The sequence below is a fragment of the Ictidomys tridecemlineatus genome, chromosome 4 (assembly GCF_052094955.1).
Source record: "Ictidomys tridecemlineatus isolate mIctTri1 chromosome 4, mIctTri1.hap1, whole genome shotgun sequence".
Classification (NCBI taxonomy): Eukaryota; Metazoa; Chordata; class Mammalia; order Rodentia; family Sciuridae; genus Ictidomys; species Ictidomys tridecemlineatus.
Genome location: NC_135480.1, coordinates 106101799 through 106123207, shown reverse-complemented (window position 1 = coordinate 106123207; position 21409 = coordinate 106101799). Strand labels below are relative to the sequence as shown.

General features: G+C 41.0%; 1 protein-coding gene across 2 annotated transcripts in view; it reads right to left on the bottom strand.

Annotated features, from left to right (window-relative positions):
• The window catches only part of Gramd1b (GRAM domain containing 1B), a 273207-nt gene extending 256815 nt beyond the window's left edge, over nucleotides 1–16392 (bottom strand). The window contains exon 1 of one of the 2 annotated variants that reach the window (XM_078047208.1): nucleotides 16371–16392. The gene's annotated coding sequence lies outside the window, so the exon portion shown is untranslated. The remainder of the gene's footprint in view (nucleotides 1–16370) is intronic. The other variant, XM_078047198.1, reaches the window with a different exon arrangement.
• Between the last annotated feature and the right edge of the window lie 5017 nt (nucleotides 16393–21409).

Here is a 21409-nt window from a genome sequence, read left to right as displayed (position 1 = left end):
CTTCTAACAGCAAAGAGACTTGCTCACTGCTTTGCTTTGGGTTGGGTCTTGTGCCTCCTCTACTGCCTGGCAGGGGATGTCATTTATTGGTAAGAGCTAAATCTCTATGGCATATACTGTCAATCGGCTAATTCAACATTCATATCCTTTATTATGGAAGCTGGAAAGAATATTTTATTCCAGCCTCCTTTGCAGCCAATGGCAGCTTTCCAGGCTTGGCCAATGAGATATCAAGGAACGTGCGCGAGGAAGCTTCTGGGAAAGCCTAAGCAGCCTTGAAAAAAAAAAAAATAGACAATACTGCTCCACCACATCTCCTTTCTTCCTACCTTGAATAAGAACATGATCACTGAGCAGTAACATCCTTCTTGGGACCACAAAGTAACAATATGAGGATCAAAAGCAAAATAGATGAGGATGGTTAGTGGAAGTAGAAAACAAAACTGTCTCCAGATCACATTATCATGTATATTTTCAGTGCTAGAAAACCTTTCCTTGGACTTATTGCATGAGAAACATCATCCTTCGTTTGCTCAGGCTACTGTCATTTTGATTTTCAGTAAATTGAAGCCACAGGCATTCCTGAGCCACTCTCTTGGATCATTCATTTGTAAGTGGACTAGATCTGCACGTAAACATTATTGTGATATCACCCTGTTTCAATTCCTCAATAGCTCTCCATGGTCATTAACACAGTTCTAAGAATTTGGTTCCTGACATCATGTTTGTGATAACCTTGTCTGGTGCACCTGCCCAGGCCCATCCCTTTCAACTCATCCTTTTCACTTTACATGGTAGTAATTCCAAAATAACCCAGTGTTTTCTGAGAAACCACATTCTGTCTGACCCCTGTGATTTTGAGTATATTATTTTCCTCTGCCTAGGATGCTCTGCCCACCTTTCTTTGCCTGCTTTTGTCTATACTTCAAAATTTAAATGTTTAAGCATCATCTCTTTTGACAAACTTTTCTCATACTCCCAGGTGGGGCTGAGTGCTCCCTTTCTATATTACTAAAGAACCAGGAAACTGTTCTACCTTTGCACTAACATGTCAGAGAAAATGTGTCTGATTATGAATATGACTTCTTTCCTACAGGGTAAATTTTTTCTGGCAGCAGGGCTTGTATCTCAATTATTCTTTGTGAAGCCAACACCTTATCCAGTCTCTGGCCCATAGGTAAGTGATCAGTATGTAACTGTTGAAATAAATTGTGTTTCATATGTTTGCACCCCCACCTCCCCACACACGTATTCCTGTGTGAATGAATCTCTGTGTCACATATGCATTTACTTATTTCTCTTTCTTCCTTTCTTTTACCAAAGAGAAAAGCTGTAGTAATCTAAAAGTCCTAAGTCATAGAGTCAGCTGGAAAAAAAACTGAAATTTTATGAGCACATTCAACAGGAAACTCACCTACATGAGAAAATAGATGGCTTCAATCTCCAAGTAAATAGGTAATCATTGCTACTCAGTCATCATCCAGTGACAGATGGGTTTAAAGATGATATGGGGATATGGCTTAAGGGCAAAAGACTGAGTGAGCAATAGGAAATCACACGATAACTCTGCCAGTGGAACCATCCAGTTTTTAAAAGATCTACATCAAGTTATCATTAAAATTTATAGATATAGGGGCTGGAGTTGTGGCTCAGTAATAAGCACTGCCTAGCATGTGTGAGGCACTGGGTTTGAGCCTCAGAACCAGATAAAAAGTGAATAAATAAAATAAAGATATTGTGTCCATCTACAACTAAAAACTATTTTAAAATATATATGTATATATTTTATGTGTAAAACCCCAGTGGGCAGAAAAAAATTCCCTCTTTTATATCTTTTGCCTCTAATTTCTTTGGTTTCTTCTGTCTATAACTTCCATTTTCAAATATGTACTGATTTTGCCAATTTTGAGAAAGGAAATCTTTGATCAAATCTTTATCCCTGCTGTTGTTAACCTCATTTTCTTCTCTTTTAGTCACTGAACAGGCAAAATGAACAGCTTTTTCTGTATGACCATCATTTCTCATTCACTTCTTCATCTCCTGCAATAGGACTAATGTCCCTAGTGCACTATAGAAATGTATTCTTCAAGATCACTGATAGTCCAGCTCTCAAATTCAAACATATCATCTTGGTCTGTAATCTCCTTACCTTCTCTTTGTCACATCTGAAACCCTCTACCTGCTAGACGTCATTGACTCTACACTTCTAGACTGCAGATTGTGAGCTTCAGATCTGCAATATAAAGTTCCAGATCCTAAACTGGATGTTCAAAGAGGCTCTAATGCCCCTATTCACCCTTCTCTCTCATTCTTTCCCTAGACAGCACCTCTACATAGCAGTCACTCAGTAAAAATCTGTTGACCAGATGAGTGTGCAAATACTTCATTCCCGGATAGTTTGTCATCTACCCACTTCCAACCACTCTCCTCCCTTCAACATTCTCCTCCCTTTACTGTTGGACTCATCACCTCTTTTATGTGAAATGTTTCCATTTGTGTCAAACTCGTCCACTCTTCAAAGCCCAGTGTGAATCTCACTTTCTTCAAGACTCCTCTTTATCAATGATATTTATTATATTTCCCTTATTGATCATTTCATAAACTGTCAATTACTTTTAAATGACTTTTTGAGCAACAATGTAGAGGTGGGCAGTAACTTATGTGTCTTTGTATCCCCATTCCCATAAATTTAACACAATATTTCAGAAAGGGGAAATGCCTGATAAATAGTTTCTGATTGCTTAGTTTTATATAACATAGTTATGTGGGAATCTCATGCTCTAAAATCAGATCCAAATTTGAACCTCAGATGTGTCTACTACTAAAAAACCTTGAGGAAGTTTTTAGTCTTGCAAATCTTGGTCTTCTCATCTGTGAAATTGGAAAATTAAAAATACTGGCTGTGATGAAGGAATAAAGTGAGATCATGAATGCACTGTTCTTAACAAAATGTTTGGCACACAAAGTCTCAGTAAAAGATTGTTAATGAAAACAATGATAATGGTGATGAAGATGATTCTTCAGCTATAGATTTGATCTGGATCATTGCCAAGGTCAAATAAATCATTTACTGAAGCTCTGTGACTACTTTGCTCCATGTGACATGGAGAAGACAGATGCTATTGTGCCCCACCTAAATGATGGCAACCCAGCAACAGGGCTTTAAATGATATTTTAGTATAGCTCATTCCTAGAATGGCTTTTCCCACATCTGACATTTCATGACCCAAGCACTCAGCCCAGAGCGAGAACCCATTAGTCGTACAGTGGAGTGATCTGGAAATAAAAGCAGAGATTCACTCTCTGTTGCTTTGCAATAATTTAACCAAATGGCAGACAAGTACCACAGGAGGCTGTTATCAAAATAAAACTCGGAAGCTGAAATACCCTTAGGTCAGTGATCTCAAGGATGTCAAATCTGTTTTTAACTTGCCCTTCCTGCATTAGATTCGAGTTAGGCTGCTCTCAGGCTTTTATTCCAAAGGTAGCAAATCTGCGGTTAGAAATCTCTGGACCTTAACGATACCCATGTTTAAGAGAGGGCTCCTTGAAACTCTGCGCTGTGGTTTCAGTTAAAGGTTGAACAGAGACAGTAGTTTACTATGAGAGAGGAAGGGGCTGTTACTAGGAATGCAGATTTTACATTACCATTTTCTGTCTCTGGGACTCAATAGCAAATGGCCTAACTTGGAAAATCAGACTCGGTTTAACTGGGGCTGGGGAGAACTGGACAGACAAAACACAAAATTAATTGATGAGTTATTTAAGAACAGACATAAATAATAACACAGATAACAGAGACACAATCCAGACTACAAACACATCATTGATAACATTTTGGAAGCAGTTAATAGCATTTGAACAGACCAAGAAAATAATCACAGCATAGATACTAGTAATACATTGAAACTCCCACCACAGGCCACATTTCTCTTCGTCACTGGCATGTCTGAATAGGTACTCAGTAAAGCTATTAACATGGATGACTACACGGCTGTTAACTGATAGTTTGTCCAGATGGGATTCTCCCTGAGCAAAGCAAAACCAGAGAGCAAAATAATCAGCAATAGAAATAACTCTCCAAAATGATCACCAGTTCTGTACAGCTAAACTTTTAGGAACCTTAAACCCCGGCAATAGGAGACTGTATGATTTCTTCAAAAGTTCGACAATGTAACTTATTAATTCATGTTCCAGAGGGGCAGAGGTGGGAAACCAGGAAACTATCTCAGAGGACTTCCTTCATTCTCTCACTTCCTTCCCATACCTTTCTGGTCCACAGTCACGTCATCTTCTCCCAGCTATGTGTGCATCTATGCACCTTGGAGATTTCCTCCTTCCTAAGTATATTTTATCTTTTCCAGTATTCTTATGGGGTGACAAAAATCTCAGAGATAGGGACCCTTGCTTAGGGCCTTTCTGTAGCAATAAACGTGAACTCCACCAACCTGACCTATAACGCCCAACCAGGGATCTGGAAGAACTTTCACCTCTTCTGAAAGGGGAGCCTGGAGCTGTAGTACCATCCCTCAGGTTCCTCCACTGTGCAGGTCACAGACTCTCAGTCATATCTTAGCAGGCCAGACATCAGGTCATAGATCACTTGCAATCAGTCAAGGAGATCTATGTCCACCTACCTCAAGTTCTCCTACATGCTCCCTGCCCCCAAACATTCCGGCTAAAAGACCAGGAAAACTCAATCCATGTTTCTAGCCTTCTACATGTTTCTAGCCTCTCTGCTGTATAAGAGACCGAGATGTTTAGAAAGGGTCAGCTCTCAATTATCAACACACACCTCTGCCTGTTAACAGAAGGTGACACAAATAATCAAAGGACCCATTTTTTTACTAGTATGCACAAGGTTTAAAATGTGTAATGGTAAAACGAAATTTACTTGCTCAAATCACTCTCCCTTAAGCACACACCCTCCAGAAAATGAGGGGAGAAGAAAAAAAGATTGAGTACAGGATAAAAGTTTGCAAAATAATCCGCAATAGGACAAGCTGAGGAGAATATTTTACATGGTGCCCCATGAACTATCACCTCAGTGGGAACGTCACTCCATGCCACCTGAAGTACTCCCTCCTCCAGCAACTGGAGGGTGAACCTCCTCTGCTGAGAGAGGCAGAGCACTCAATTCTGTGTCAGGAGATGGGGGTGCCAGTCCCAAATCTATCACCAGTGAACTTAGGAACTTAAATAAATGACTTACTTCTCTTCCCTGAGCCTCATTTTCTTCATCTATAAAGGGATAAATAAAGTGACTCCAGGCTCCTCCATGGACAGGAATATATGAAAGGAAAACCTCAAAAGCAGCCAAGATCCTAACTTTAAGTGTTTCTTATCCCAGAGTTCACCATAAAACTAAGTAACAACTGAATCATGAGAAGGACACTCATGGTTTCATGTGTAATTGTGTTTGACGTCTAAATTGAAGCCCTGGGTAATTACATTTAGTCTCCTACTGTAATAACACTGGAAGAAATCAGAACCACCTGTACGGAAGAATAACAGACTGACACAGAAAGAGCACTGTCAGGCCTTGCTTCAGTGCCCTGTAATGGAGGTGAACAAATACGCAGGCAGATAAAACACAACTGAGGTATTTTTTCCCCTGATTTATAAAGCTCTTTTTGGATGACATCAATTGTTCACAGATAGTTAGGAAGCTGTTTCCTCTTGGTATTTGTAAGTAGACCGGAGACATGCAGTTGCATCAAACTACAGATGTTTTAACAACCCAGTAAACAACATCTAGATACAGGGGATGAGTTGGGGGGGGGGCGGAGAGCAGAGACAGACACATCATAGAGAATTCAAATAGAACAAGTCAGAAAGAGCCAGACAGGCAAGGAGCCCACCTGCTGGTGCTGTTCCCTGAATGACAGAAAGAGCCTTTATCTGCCTCAGCAGGTCCATCCTATGCCTGGCTTCTGGTGACAACACTTGGAGGAAGCGAATGGCTACGAAGAGGTGAATCAAGCCCATGGAATAGGCCAGATTGCATGAAAATGCAAACCGTCATTTTCCTTGGCTGAAGTGGAGGTGTGGGGAATGGCCTAGAAAATTTATTTCATGAACCTAAAGTTTCATGAAATGAGACATAGGAACTTTTCTATGAAAGGGACAAATTTATTTTAAAGCACTATGACATAAAATTTAAAAATATATATATATAGTCCAGGTTTAAAAAAAAATTATGTGACTTGGACCTCCCAAGTAATGTATTTTAGAAACTCATCAAAATACCTATCATCCAGCTTCTGCATCTGTACCCAGTTGTAGGATTTGGTCAGACAGACCACGAGACATCACCTCACACAGCGCTGTTTCCTGAGGTCCATATGGAACTAACCAGAATGGAGAAGGATTATCCAGTGTTGACTTTCACAGCCCTTCTGTTCAACAATAAACCACTTCAATTTTTGATGACACACATATGGCAAATGGCAGTTAAAAGTGTGTGGCCACTTGGCACGTATGCTGTGGTAGTCTTTATTGGGATGTTAACCTAGAATCTCAAAGCACTTCTGAGATCTGTCAAGATCTCAATCTCCAATTGGTTCAAATTTCTCATTTTATTCCTTCCTTAAATCTTTTCTTATCATTCTTTCTGTTCAACAGTCACCTTCTAGTTTTCCTTCCCTTGGTTTCGGCTCAATGAGAGTCTTCTACATGCTCAGTGCCTCTGATTCTGCTGAGCCTTCACAACACATTCACCCAGAGGAGTTCCGCCAGCTGCCCTTCCTGTCCTCTTCATGGGCTATGGCTAAGATTGAGATGACTGTCACGACAGGATATGGTTTCTGACTCTGGTGGGTGCTAACATTCTATAGGAAATTATTGTACTTGTCTTCATTTAATGATTTTTTTGCCTCTGCAAAACATTTCCCTTCTTTTTAAACTCCCTACTTCACCCCACTCTATTCTCAAAAGATGATTTCACCTCTTCCTCACAGAGGAAATGGAAGTTCTCTCTCAAAGAGCCTTTTGATGGTCCTTCATGTGCATACTTCTGCAAGGAGGACTCATTTTTTGCTATTTTCTCCAATAAAGGGACATCTCTTTCTTTAAAAGATTTCAATGAGGCAAGGTGTGGTGGCACATGCCTCACACATGTAATTCCAGTGGCTCGGGAAGCTGGGGCAGGAGGATCAGGAGTTCAAAGCCAGCCTTAAAAATGAAAATATAAAAAAGGGCTGTGGATGTGGCTCGGTAGTCAAGCACCCATGGGTTCAATCCTCAGTACCAAAAAAAAAAAAAAAAAAAAAAAAAAGATTTCACTGGAGAATTTTTTGACAAATAATAAATATTAGTTCCCTTCCATTCTTCCCTCTACAAATATAATCCTTCCTGCTATGTTTTGTTTGTTAAATTATGTTCCTTCTTGAGTTCTCAAGAATCTGTCTCTTCCCTTTCCTGTATCTTCAACCCTTTTCTTTCTACCTGTTTTCCCTTATTGATAAACACAGTAAAATGATTCTCCTAATTTTTTTCATTCTTTCTTCCCATATGAGGTGTCATTCCTCTTCCTTCCTTTCCTTCAAGTATTTTTTAAAAATTATTTTCTTAGTTGTCAATGGACCTTTATTTTACTTATTCACACGTGGTCTTTTTTTTTTTTCAATATTTATTTTTTAGTTCTCGGCAGACACAACATCCTTGTTGGTATGTGATGCTGAGGATCGAACCGGGCTGCACGCATGCCAGGCGAGCGCGCTACCGCTTGAGCCACATCCCCAGCCCTACACGTGGTCTTGAGAGATTGAACTCAGTGCCTCACACATGCTAGACAATCGCTCTACTGCTGAGCCACAACCCCAGCTCTCCTTCAATTATTGATAGTAGTGTCCCAAGTCTCTGCTGTCTTCAGTTCCTAAGCTGTGCCATGTCACTCTCTTGTTCCTGTCCCATCTTTTCCTGCAACTTAACGGAAACTGTGTTGTACCACTTTTATGAATGACACCCTACATGTTTACTACACTGTCCTCTTTTCAATCTTTGTCCTGCTCAGATTTTGATCTCATTTCCTTATCTTTTAACTCTGCTTCTTTTTTGATGCTTCATATCTCAAGTTATGGCCATTCACCTAGCTTAGATAACATCAAGCTAGGATATGAATGCATTCTGTGCTCCTCCTCTTCCTTCCCTTAGTCTCCACTATCCTCCTGCCATCAAATTTTGGTGACCTTTCTTTTAATTAGGTCTATATCTGAACCTATTTCCTCCTCTGTCTTACCAGACATCAAGCCCCTTCCAGTCTCACCTGGACACCCCAGCAGGCATCTTTATGGAATCTAATCATAATGTTGGATTCTTCCTGTTTTGGTTCATCCTCTACATGACTGTCAGAGTTCTGTTTCTAAAAACCAATCTGTTCTTTCTTACCCTCCTGCTGAAAAACACCTGCTGTCTCAGTTAAATAAGAATCCTATAGCTGGACTTTTACAATCTCACCTCAACTTCTCCAGTCTCCTCACTTCTCTGACAGCACACTTTATTTCCAAGCACAAAAATGCAGAGAGCACATCACTAATTCATGCCTTTACTCATGCTGCCCCTCTGCCTCAAATAAGACTTCATTCTTTTCTATCTGGAGCACATCTAGTCACCTTTGGAATCACAATTCAAATATAGCCTCTGTAAAAGCCCTCCTAGACTCATCTGGATTGTTCTGCTCAGTGTCGTGGTTTCGGCATTCCTATCACACCTGTTCTCCTCTTTATGGTCATTACCGAGGTGCCTTTGGCTCATCTACTATATGTCTGTCTTCCTTACTAGACCTTGAGCTCCCTGAAGAAAGAACAGTGTCTTCTTCAACTCCATATCCCCAACACTTACCTTGTTTCTTGTTGAACAAATGTTTGAAAGAGCATAAAGGGAGGATGTGGTAAAAACATGACAGAAATAAGCAAAAACAGTGTAAAATTGAGGGGAGGGCACATCACATCCTGTCCACAATTGATAGAGATAAGACTGCCATAGAAAAGAACAGAGATAAGGGTATTTCTCTGATGCTCTGAGAAACCTAGATTCTAATCAACAACTTATTTTGCTTCATTGCTCACATAGGAATAAAAATCCATAAGTAGAGATGTCTGTATTCTTCTCTCTCCTGTTTCAGACTTGTTGTACCACCTTTCATTCTCTCCCAAGATCAATTGTCCAAACTCGATCACAGTCCCATCATTTCGGTGCAGTTATAAAAACAAGGTAGCCCAAAGGCTCAATGCCTAAATTAAATGTGGCTGTTGCTAAGAGATATCAGGCTTCAGACAGAAGAGTCAAAACCTAACCCTAACATGATGACTCAAATCCCCATAGTATGTCAGTGTCTTAAGAATTATCATACTTTAGAAGAAAGAAAAGGAATGGGTAAAATTATTTTTTAACCCAATTTTATAAAGTACTCTAACCTCATCACAGTTAAGCAAACACTCTGAGGAATTAGCCCTGCTGTTTCTGCTAACCTTTTCCTGCTTTTTGACAAGTCAGAATATATTATTCAGTCTGAGTTGGTCTAATTGCTAAATAAAGCCATCAGCATGGCCTTATTTACCTGGGTTTGTACTTTCTCAGACAAATAGCAGGAAGCTCATGCATGCAAAAGACCAGCCGAGACCAGAACTTAACATTCTCTATTGATTGTTGCCAACTGAGTTCAAATGGATGGAATAGCCCTAGCCAAGATGAAGAAAGACCAAAAGCTGGTTTACAGAGGTTTGAATCATAAGGGACCAGACTCAGCTCTCTTTTGGAAGTGCCAGTCTCCCTTAAATTCTGCTCTCATTTCTTTGCCTTACAGAAATTTATTTAACCACTGTTTCACCTAGAGCAAGCTATGGAGCACGATTCACCTTTAAGGATAATCTGTAGAAAAGGAGGGTAGCATAGTTATAAGAGGGAGGTATAATGCCAACTTTCATTCAGCAAGTTTTGTGACTTAAATGTCAAGACAACTTGGCAGTGATTATCATGCCAAAACCTACAAAAATAAAATAAAATAAAAGAGGCAGTAGGTCTTAAGGAAATGGATACAGTCTAGCTCTCTGTCCTAAATTCCTTTAATTAGGTTTGCATTGGTTCATATTTTAGGGAATCCCTTTGTGTACCAACTACAAAGGAAGTACTCGGATACCCACACCTGTAGACATAAATGATGTCAGATGATGAGAAAAATGGTGAAAAGGGGATAGCACTGAAAATTTAAGGTGAAGTCTATAAAGGAAGCATGGTGTGGAAAATCATGGTGTTTAAAATAGAACATGGATGTAAGTCCTGGATATAGCACTTACTGCCCAAGTGATCTTGGACATACTATCTCTGTGCCTTAATTTCTGTAACTGTAAAATGTGGATGATAATCATTTATTCTGCATAAAGTCTCTATATGTGATAACTCATGATATAAATGATATTTTAATAATACAGGTTGAGTATCCCTAATGTGAAAATCTGAAATGATCCAATATTCAATTTTTGGCACCACAATGTAGAAAATTCTACATCTGACTTTTTGTGAAAGGCCATAGAGGTGTTTGTGCAAGGCCCTGGGTTCAATTGCCAACACTGCCCCCCCCCCAAAAAAAGTGCATTAAAATACCATGTAAAATAACTTTTAGGCTATGTGTACAAGGCACACATAAAACACAAATCAATTTCCTACTTAGAGTCAGGTCCCTCACACAAGGCACATCTCATTGTGTATATGCAAATATTTCAAAATTCAAAACACTTCTGGTCACACTCATTTCAGATAAGAGATACTTGACCTGTAATAAAGTAATAATAATGAAGAGTTCAGAGGTTCTTTGTTTATTGGCCATCCTGTGAAAAGGCTAACTATCATCCTCACCAGGAACAAGGGAACTTTGGATAAAGACTTTGTTTAAGCTCTCTATTTCCAAACAAGTTCAGGAATTCATTCTGCAAATTTGTCTTTACAAAGATTGGAGAGTGAAGAGAATTTGGACCCCGTTATAGATGTCTAGGGGAAACACATGACAAGGCAGCAGTGGGGACATTCATGTCCTGCTCCAGGGGCTTGTGCAGCTGACACTGTGGAAACATGCTCAACTCAAAGCACTTACAAGGCAGAGGCTTCACCCCTGGGAGTAGTAAAGGAAGTCCTAACCTGGGTTTGTCTTTATTCTTCTTCCTCAACATGCATACATAAGAAGGTTTCTTGATTTCAAAGCCATGCCAGACACACTGCGACCACAAGATAGCCAAGAAAAAAGAACATTGAGAAAAAAATGCAAACAGATGCCTGCTTAAAAGCAGGGCTAGGGAGGAAATTGGCTTTTGCTTTTTCCTTAATGGACTGTCAATCCTATATTTCCTTGAGTCTTTGAACCACATCCATGTGGTTCATGTCAATGCTCTCAATCACTCCCTGAGTCAAAGACTAAGATACATTTTTATAGTCACTGCAGGGAATATTCTCTGGCTAGTAAAACTGTTTGTGCCAAAAAGAAAGATCAACCCCTACAAGGCCAGCAAGTAGGAAGAAGCATTACTTTCTCAGTTAAACTGTCTCACTCATTGTTCCCTTTGAAGTCAGACCTGATTCAGCTGAGTCTATCTAGATGGTGGACATGTCAAAATAGCATTTTAGAGGTTAATAACAGAGGAATTATATAATCTTTCAACGATAAGGAAGAAGAACCCACAAATATCCTATTATATACACAAATGTGCAAGACAATGACAAGTCTTTTGAATAGTCTTACATTTGCACATCTACCCAACCAACCTTAACTGTTTAATTGTACCTCTTAATTTGCATTGTTGATTATATACAAAGGCACGTGCATTCAATTTCTACTAGATGTCCTGGGACTTAGGGGACATAGTCCATGTCTAAACCAATAAGATATTATGTGCTTTGTGTTCTCACCAAGTCCAAGATGTACAACAACCTCATTACACTTGCTGCCTAAGCACTGTCACGGCAGCAGAGATGAGCTCCCTTGGCCAGGCCAAAAATAGGGCGAATACCCAAATTCTAAGTAGTGTTTCCACTGAGAGTAAGTTCAGCCAAAGCAAGTCTTTTATTTTATTTTTACCACCAATAAGATCTCTAAGGAGAATTGGACCAAGAAGTCCCACAAACACTGGAATCAAACCCAGAGCCAAAAAAAAAAAAAAAAAAAAGCATGAGAGGGGAAATGCTGAGCTCCTGCAGAACTCCTTAACTAGACTGATTCTTCCTGCCAACTAAACCAGGGAACAAGGTTCCTTTCTGGCTTCTACCACCCTCATCAAAGCAGTTCTTTATGGGCCATTAACAAAGGCCAGGTTTCGTGCCTGCCACTGTCTGGAGGATGCCTTCTTATCTGATTAAATAGAATATTATGCTAAATATTCAGCCAATCCGGCACTGGCTGTGTGGGTGTGCTGGATAAAATCTTCATGAAAAACGCCATCACAGGGTCATTTGTTTAATTTCATTTCTGCCAAATGTAAAAATAGAACGAGCCGCCGTGAGGGGTTGAGGCTTGACAGCATCAACGCGGAGCCTCCCAAGCACAGAAACCACAGTGTTCCGCTGGCTCGCTCATGGTCTCCTTCTGCCAGGGGGAAAAGACAGAGAAAACCTGCAGGCAAGGTGCCGCTTCCACTTATCTTCTGCTCTTTTCCCCTCTGTGCCCTTTTCTTGCATATACTCTCTGCATCTTCCTCTTGGCCCATCTGTTTCCTCTTTTTCCTCCCACTTGGCCTGTTTCTCTCTCTGCTGCCATACCCTCCTCTCCTTCATCATTTCCATGTGTCTTTCCTCGTTTTCTCCACTCCAGGGACCTGTTCTCCTCCCATGCCTCCAGCATCCTTACCTGGCTGCTCTGGCCTCCTGAGGTAGCCAGTCTTCTGGCCCACTGGGTCTCACAAACTTTTCTAAGAATTGCTCTCCTCTGCCCTCACTCTCTCTCTGCTCCCTTCCCCAAATCCCAGACACAGGAGATGCCCATAAAGATGGAATTTTAGAGATCAAATGGCAGATGAGCTGTAGAAGCTGTCTTTTTTATACTCCCTCATCTAGCTAAATATGTTTAGAATTCATTGAGCTCAGCAACCATGGTGGGAGGGGGAGCAGCAGGAGGTGCATCACTGGTCTTGTGTTTTCAATAAATCATTTTTTATTTTTAAGAAGGCTTTCTCAAAAATACATGCTCAAGTTGCATTCTCCTGTTCCAACCCTTGAAGCTCACAGCCACCTTCAAATTAACTCTGTTAAAAACCTGGCTCAGAGAAGAAAAAAATTCTCCTTCACCAGAGGTTCCAGAGCTCCACCAAAGCTCATGGGATGGTGACAGGAGAGATGCCGGCTGCTTCCTGTCTCTTAAAGGTCTCAGGAAGGTCCCAATATTTGACCAACTTCCAAATAAGTCAGGTTGTTTCAAGCCTGTTCTGGTGGCTAATAAACCACCTTTGTGCAGCTCCTTCAAAATGCTTCCAAGGGGTCCTTGCCAGTGGTGCCTGTGAACGACAAGTGATATTCTTCTCTCTGAAGATAAAACTTCACTGTTGATATGAGAAAAGTCTATGAGAAAGTGTGGTTAGCAGACCACTAACTCAGACTCATCAATGCCAACCCACTATATAAAAGAACTTAAATTCCTATTTTTATGGCAATCTTACAAATCTGTACATGAGTCTCCTGCCAAGTGTTCCTCCATCTAATGCACTCTATTTTCACATACACTAAATGAGGCTTTAATAAATTAAGGTGACCCTCATAAGAACACGTGACTCCTCAGAATCCTATTTCCTAAAACCTGTCTCTCTCTGCTGTAATGCTGTTTTCATATCTCCTACCTCCTATTAGCAACAACCATTATTGTGCAGATGTGCAATGCAGTAAGTACAAAGCAGATGGGATATTGGGGCATGTCTTAGAAGCCAGACTTTGCATACATCAAAATAAAAGCTGTATGGAATCTAACAGCTAAAAAAAATACTTGCCATATTTCTGTTCTGTACAGATTAGGGTACTAGATCAAATTAAGAGACCATGCAATTATTGCCATTTGAAGAATGATTGTGCATACCCTGAAAAAGAAATATAGTTCTTGAGGTGCCAATCCACAGGTGCAAGAGGGGAAAGGAGAGGAAAAAAGAAAAGATTCTCATCAAGCTGAAAGATCCATGAAAACCAAACCAGGGTAGAAATTGTGGCAGCACCCACAAAGAAAAGCAACAAGGAAAGGCTGATAATTTGTAACAGAATTGTAAACAGCGCCCCAAAGCTACAAACAGCTGAAAACTACAAGCCACCTGTGCAAAAGTAGCAGCCACTGGGAGCAGAGCCCTGGAAAGGTCTTTGGAGCACAGCTGTATCCCTGAGGCTGGTGATTTGAGTTACAAGTCTACCAACTGCAGATGTATGAGGTGGGAGCTCATCTGCAAGGACATCAAATGACAGCTATAGTCCAAGAGCAAAGGATGGGAGGTGGTGGCAAGGACCAATGCCATCTCCTTATAAAAATGTGATTTCATTCAAGATCTATGATCCTTGAATATAGCAAGCCACCAAATAAAGCACTCGAATTTGAAGGCAATGCCAATTTAAGATATTACAACAGCACCCCAGTTTGGTTAGGTATTGATCAGTTGCTCAAAATGGTTTCTTTTCAACCCTACATCAAAGCCTAGCCTCAAATCTTTAAGACCAAACAACTTTTGAATGTGGATGGAGAAGACCAAAACTTCCACACAATCTTTTAAGACCCTGGATCTCTCAAATTCCAATGATGTCTCTGCCTGTTACAAGTTCCCAAGTAAATGAGCTAAGGGAAGGACTTCAAGCAAACAGTGGTGATCTCACCATACGTCATCAAAGGCAGTGAAGGTGACATGGATAGAGATATCCACTATGAGCAAGAGACATGGTCTTCAAATAAGGAACAAAGGTGGGAGGTACCTTGAATAAAGGGAATAAGAATTCACCTCAGCCAGAGAACAAGACTGAACTGCTCACAAAGGAGCCACATGCTTATACTTTGCCATCTAATCTCCTAAATGCTATTAAATGTGTGTGTGTGTGTGTGTGTGTGTATGTGTGTGTGTAAGAGAGAGAGAGAGAGAGAGAAGGAGGAGAATGGTACACTAGAAAGTATGAGTGGCTCTTTTTGACTATGTTTGTTCCACAATGAACCTCCATATCAGATTAGGGATTCAGTGAGACCTTAAACTAAGGGGTAGAAACATAGCATTTTCAACCAGTGTCCTAAACTAACAGAGAAAACCTTCCCTAAGTCATAGCTAAGACCTTCCCTCCAGAAGAGCCCCCAGCTGGGGATATGTCCAAGTACGTGTTGGCAAAGAAGACAGCTCAGCCCCCTGCACAAATTTGTTTTTGCCAGAGTGGTGGGAGTTTTACATCTGCTGCTGTCATGAAAACATCTTATTTTATTTTTTACAAGCCTTTTAAAAATTATTATTTCCTCAGAAAAATCCAGGAATCTTCCATGCATATGTGATATGTACAATCCTCCCACTCCTCCTCCTCTTTAACATTGGGCCTGGGGTAGCACATCTCTCTCACAATTGCCTCAGGTCATTCAGAAATCAGAGCCTGGATGCACTTGATCCACTGCTTGTCCCTGTATTAACTTGAGAGAGAAACTTTTTGAGGAATGAAGTTTCTCCAGGCTTGAGGTTGACTGATGGGTTCTCACAACTTCATTCTAAAGACCACATCTTCTCACCCCTTCATCTACTCCACAAGAGTAACTGTTACCCCTGGAAGAAGAGCCCGATCATTCCTACCTCCAAACCAGGAGTCCTTTCCATGGCTAAACCTTCCACCTCCAACCCTAGTCTCACCAGGTACCTTCAGATAAACCCCATGATGTGCATTTTGTCTTTCTGCCACTGTCTTCAACTTCCACAGTGCAGGAGAGATATGCAAAAGATCCATGGGGGGCAGCCAGATGGAGTAATGGAAGCACAGTCCAGAACAAGGAAAGCCAGTGCCCCCAGTTCAGACTTTTGTGGGAAAGGCGGGAAGAAGCAGACACAATGTTCAAGTCTTGAACCGCATCCTCACCACTTATTTTTGGCACATCACCAGCACTGAATGAAGAAAGAAGCCAGTTGGGCCACCTCCGGAAATTGATGGAGGTAATCTATCACTGGTTTCCTGGGGACTCAGGTGTTGGACACCACAGCCAGGCCACAATCCATGTTAATAGCTTTACCTTGCCCTCTGGTAACTTTGATATTGCACTAAGAAAATTAGGTTGAGAACAAATAATACCCCACCCCCAACCCCACATTTCCACAACCCCCAGTTTCACAGGGATTCCTTATCATCGGCCATGTATCCAGGTGTGTTTCTCCCAAGACTCGGGAAGATCAGGAAGTTCTTACCTGGGTCTGCTGGGAGAGCCACTCATGTGGACAGACACACACACGATCGGGGCGTGCCGAGGTCAGCGACGTCCAGGGCACACCAGCTGCTAGCTACTGCTCACATCTCCCGGCCGGCCTGGCTTTGCAAAGAGAGGGAGCCAGTCCCATCTGAAGGAGAAGAGAAGCGCGAACCCGGGAGGCGCGGGGCGGGCGGGAGCCCAGCTCTGGCACCGACGCTCCGGGGTCCAGGGCACAGGACACCTTACGATCCCAGCCGAGCCCGGACGGCTGTTTGCACCCAGGCGGGGCGGGGGCCGCTCGGCAGAGAAAGTGGGACTCCCCCGCTCTCCGTGGTCTGCGAGGCTCCCACGGTCTCGGTGGCTAGGTGTTACCGCATCGCGTTCTCTTTCTATATATACACGGCCCCCTCCCTGCGCGTCTGCGTTTCTCGGTGTCGTCCCCGACTCTCGCTCTGGTGTCCTCTCCGTTCTCCAGCTCTCGGGTCTCGGTCGATCCCTCTGTCTCCCTCCTCCTCATTCCCCTTCTCCTCTCTCTGTTTCTCTCCTCCCCTCACCCTCCCTCTCTGGGTGAAGCCTGCCCGCCTGGATTCTCCCGGTATTGCCTCCAACATTTAGCACTGCAGTGTAACTCGGGGACACACAACCAGACAATTGCCTCAGAACCTACCGCTCCTTTAAAAATCAGACCATCAAGTTTAGTGCGGAAACCAGCACCAGAAGCTCCGCTGCCTTGTGGCTAGGAGGAAATATTAGCCCACATGGAAACCAGATTACCATGTTTCACGGGAGGCTATGGAAAAGGGGGTCGGGAAGATGGATGGCACAGATCAGCCCAAGTCCACAGGTGACCTGCGGGATCTTCAGGATGAGGTGGCGCCCTACTGGGCGATGTTAAAATCATGGCACTGCAAAGCAAGGTAGCACCCAAGGGATCATTGGGTTCAAAACGCTCATTTTGCAGATGAGAAAAATAAAGCTCAGGGAGGTCTACTGAGTCCTCCAGAATCACACAACTAGACAGAAAAGGGGAGACCTGCGTTATCCTGCTGTCAGGGCTTCCAAGTCCCCACACCTGAAACAGAATGCTTAGTCTGGGATTGGATATCAGGTGGCTCAGGAGGTTCCCTTGACAGTGCCGAGTGAGCCCATGTCACTAGGAGGTCTGAGCCCATGGGAAAAAAAAAATAAAACACAATCAGCCAGTTCACAAGTTAACACTGGCCTCTTGCCAGAACCCCTTCTAAAGCCCTCCCTTCTTCCAGGAAACCCTGAAGAATGATAAACAGCAAAGGCATAGTGGGGTTACTTTGCCACCTCCATTCTGAAGACTTGAAAGAGAGAAATGACAAATCCCTTTTCACTGCTCTCTTCCACAGACCCAGCTAACAAGATCTGCTTCATAAGATCTCCATTTTCTGCTTATTATTTTCCACCCTTCTCTCCATCCTTCACATCATTCTGGACCACTCTTTGACACAAATGTTTTTATATTACCCACAATTTTCCCTATTCACTTTTTACGCCTACTCTAAAGTACTACCTGGCAGTAGTGGCTCATAAATCAAAATGGTTTTCTCACTGGAAGAACCACTGAGGAGGTGATAATGTTAATTCCTTTTTCTGAGAAGATGTTATTAACCCTTAACAGAATCTTCTCACTCACATCCCTCTCAGGCATGTCACCGGACCACTCTGCAAGTGCTTTGCCAGGGTATTTAGCACCCTTGACAGCTCCTTCCTGCTAGGTGGGTTCTAATTTTCACACATTCATGTATGATGTCTTTCAGGGAAGTTTTGACACTATTTCACCATTATGGGCACTGAGACAACTCAGAGAATAATAAAACCTCACCCAGAGTCATGCTATAAATCAAGGACATTTCCTTTCCTGGACCTAAAAACTTTATTTCAACTAAAAGAAAACAAGGGCAATACTCCAACATATAGCACAGGCAACAATTTCCTCAATAAGGCTCCTAAAGCTCAGGCAATAAAACCAAGAAGTAATAAATGGGGCGGCATCAAGTTAAAAATCTCTGTACAGCACAGGAAACAAGAGTGTGAGGAGAGAGCCTTCAAAACAGGAGAAAATCTTTGCCAGCTACTCTTCTGACAGGGTATTAACATCCAGAATTTCTAAAGCATTAAAAAAAACATAATGCCCCCAAACCATAATAACCCAATCAATAAATGGACAAAAGATCTGAACAGGCATTTCTTTTTTTTAAGAGAGAGAGAGAGAGAGAGAGAGAGAGAGAGAGAGAGAGAGAATTTTAATGTTTATTTTTTAGTTTTCAGCGGACACAACATCTTTTTTTGTATGTGGTGCTGAGGATCGAACCCAGGTCGCAAGCATGCCAGGCGAGTGCGCTACCGCTTGAGCCACATCCCCAGCCCCTGAACAGGCATTTCTTAAAAGAAGAAATACAAAAGGCCAGTATATATATGAAGGAAAAAAAATGTTCAACATCCTTAGCTATCATGGAAATGTAAATCAAAAACTACACTGAGATTTCATCTCACTCCAGTTAGAATGGCAGGCATCAAGAATACAAATAATAATAAATGTTGGTGAGGATGTCAAGGAAAAGGTGTACACTTTTTTGTGTAAAAGTCAAGGGTCACAGAGTTTCTCTCATGTGGCAGCTAGAGAGAAAAAGCAAAAGAAAGGGATTTTTATGAAACTAGAAGGGTAATCAGTAGAGCAGAAGATGGGGAATTGAGGAAGGAAGGAAGGGAAGAAGAGCTAAGGTAATGGGGAATGAAATCAACCAAATTATGCCATGTGCATACACCACTGTATCACAATGCATCCTATTTTGTATAATTAAAATGCAACAGTAAAAAAAAGACAGTTTTTTTTCCAAATATGATTTTTGAGAGGTTACAAAGTAAATTGAACTTAGAGCTTGAAAATGAGAAAGTTGATCTCTGGAATTTCCGAGCTCCTTTTTTATCTCAGAGAATTTATGACTATGGCTGCCTCTACAGAACACTATGGGAGATCTAAATTCTGGGAAATTAAAATTAATATTGCCAGGATATTAGTTCTAACCTCTCCATCAGCAGTTAGCAGAAGTGTGATAGTGAGCACAGGTTCTAAGCCACATAACTTTGTCAAGAGTAATGTAATATCTATAAATTATCTGGCACATAGTAAGTGGTGAATATTAATTACCTTTCTTTTCTTTCTAAATCACTTGAAATTTATATCTACATAGGAGCATCCCTAATACATTTCAATCACTCATCCTTGACTTTAGATCCTATTATACCAGTTTATTTCATTTAAATGTACTTACATCCTTTTCATATTCTTTTATTTAGCAAAAGTTTATTAAACATTATGAGCTACTGGGTACGATACTCTTCTCTAACATGCTAGTATTTATTTTATCTAATTTTAAATTTCCTAAATCCAGGCATGAGTTTTTCATGTGTTTTAATCTCTCACTATGTCCTGTATATTTGGCCATAGTCATAGATTCTGTGAGCTAGAAGTCAGCTAGTAGTCATTTTATAGCCCAGAGAAGATAACTGACCTGCACACATTTAAAAAGTTGGAATGGCAGCAGTCTCAAGCTCTTATCTTTGTACTAAGCAAAATTTTTTCAACATCTGTTCCATGGAATACTACTAGGTCCTTGCAATATTAATATTTGGCACTCCAACAAAGGGTTATATGGCCAGTGTGTTTGGGAAATAATTAGTTAACAAATTAAATAAGTCATGTTTCACTATGGTTTGTTTATTTGTTTATTTTTATTGCAAGCCTTTATGTTTATCAGCACTGTGAATTTTCAAGAGAGGGATATACTATGCCTCAGTTTTTAAATTCATTCAATTAGAAAATCTGTTTTTACAGAACATCTTGGAGAATTAATGATTTGACAGAAATGTAGGAAACACTATACCAGCCCCTAGAAATACAACCAACTTGTGTGACTGCTCAGTTTTGATGAGGAGACTAGTATTAACCCATCCACTTGGTCCTATTTCTAGGTCTAGGATCTCATTAGATAGATGCGTCCTGAGATCAGAGGTTAACATGTCACCTTTGGTGAGTTCCTGCTTGGTATGGAGAACAGGAGAGTAGTAGTTCCTTTAATCTAACTGTCCTGTTTGACAGATCCATTCCATCACAGAAATACAGTTGTTTTTCCCTACTTTGAACAAAGGAAAATTTTCGGATGACTTGGGCTAATAGTATAATGGTTAAGACCATCAGCTTTTAGAATAGCCCTTGCTAGGTATTAATCTCATCTTTATTTCTCACTAGTTGTAGAATATTGGACAAGTTGCTTAACTTGTCAAACCTCGGTTCTCTCATTTATAAAATCAACATAATAACATGATAAAAACCATGTTCTCAAACTCCTGGTATGGGTAAATACCCCCAAACTCTAGTAAGTGTTATGAAGTGTGATCATAGTGATAAGAGGGTAGTCACATAGCTCAATGAGATAGAGTTTCAGTGAATCCAAAAACTCACAGGACCCAGGACGCAGAAATTCATTCTTCTCTTTGCTTCCTTTCCATATAGTATGAAACCTATTACAGTCACTCCAATCACTGTTTGCACTCTTCCAGAGCTGAGAAGAAATAAGTAATGGACACTGAGAAAGCACAGAATTATCTCAGGAGTAGATACTTTTGAGAAAACTCAGAAATTAGCAAAAAGGATATTGATCCTTCATATAATAAAAAGTTTCCTTTAAGTAACTGCTAACTTCCAGGCACTGTTCTGTTGTTTCAGTGCATTATTTATCTATTTCTAACTATACTCTTTACAACTATTTGAAGAGGAAGGTATATACATCCTCATTTCCAAAATTAAAAAAAAAAAAAGTCAGTTTCCAAACTGTTATGGAGTGAGAGCCTAAATTAATCCAAGAACAAAATGAACACTGACCAGCTTCCCTGAGGCCATTTCAGTCTGAGGGGAATGTAGGCATATTGTACACTGTAACACACTTTATGGGACACACTGGGGGCTGGGAATGTTTCGCTTTCTGGGTCAGTTGTGAGTCAGTTGTT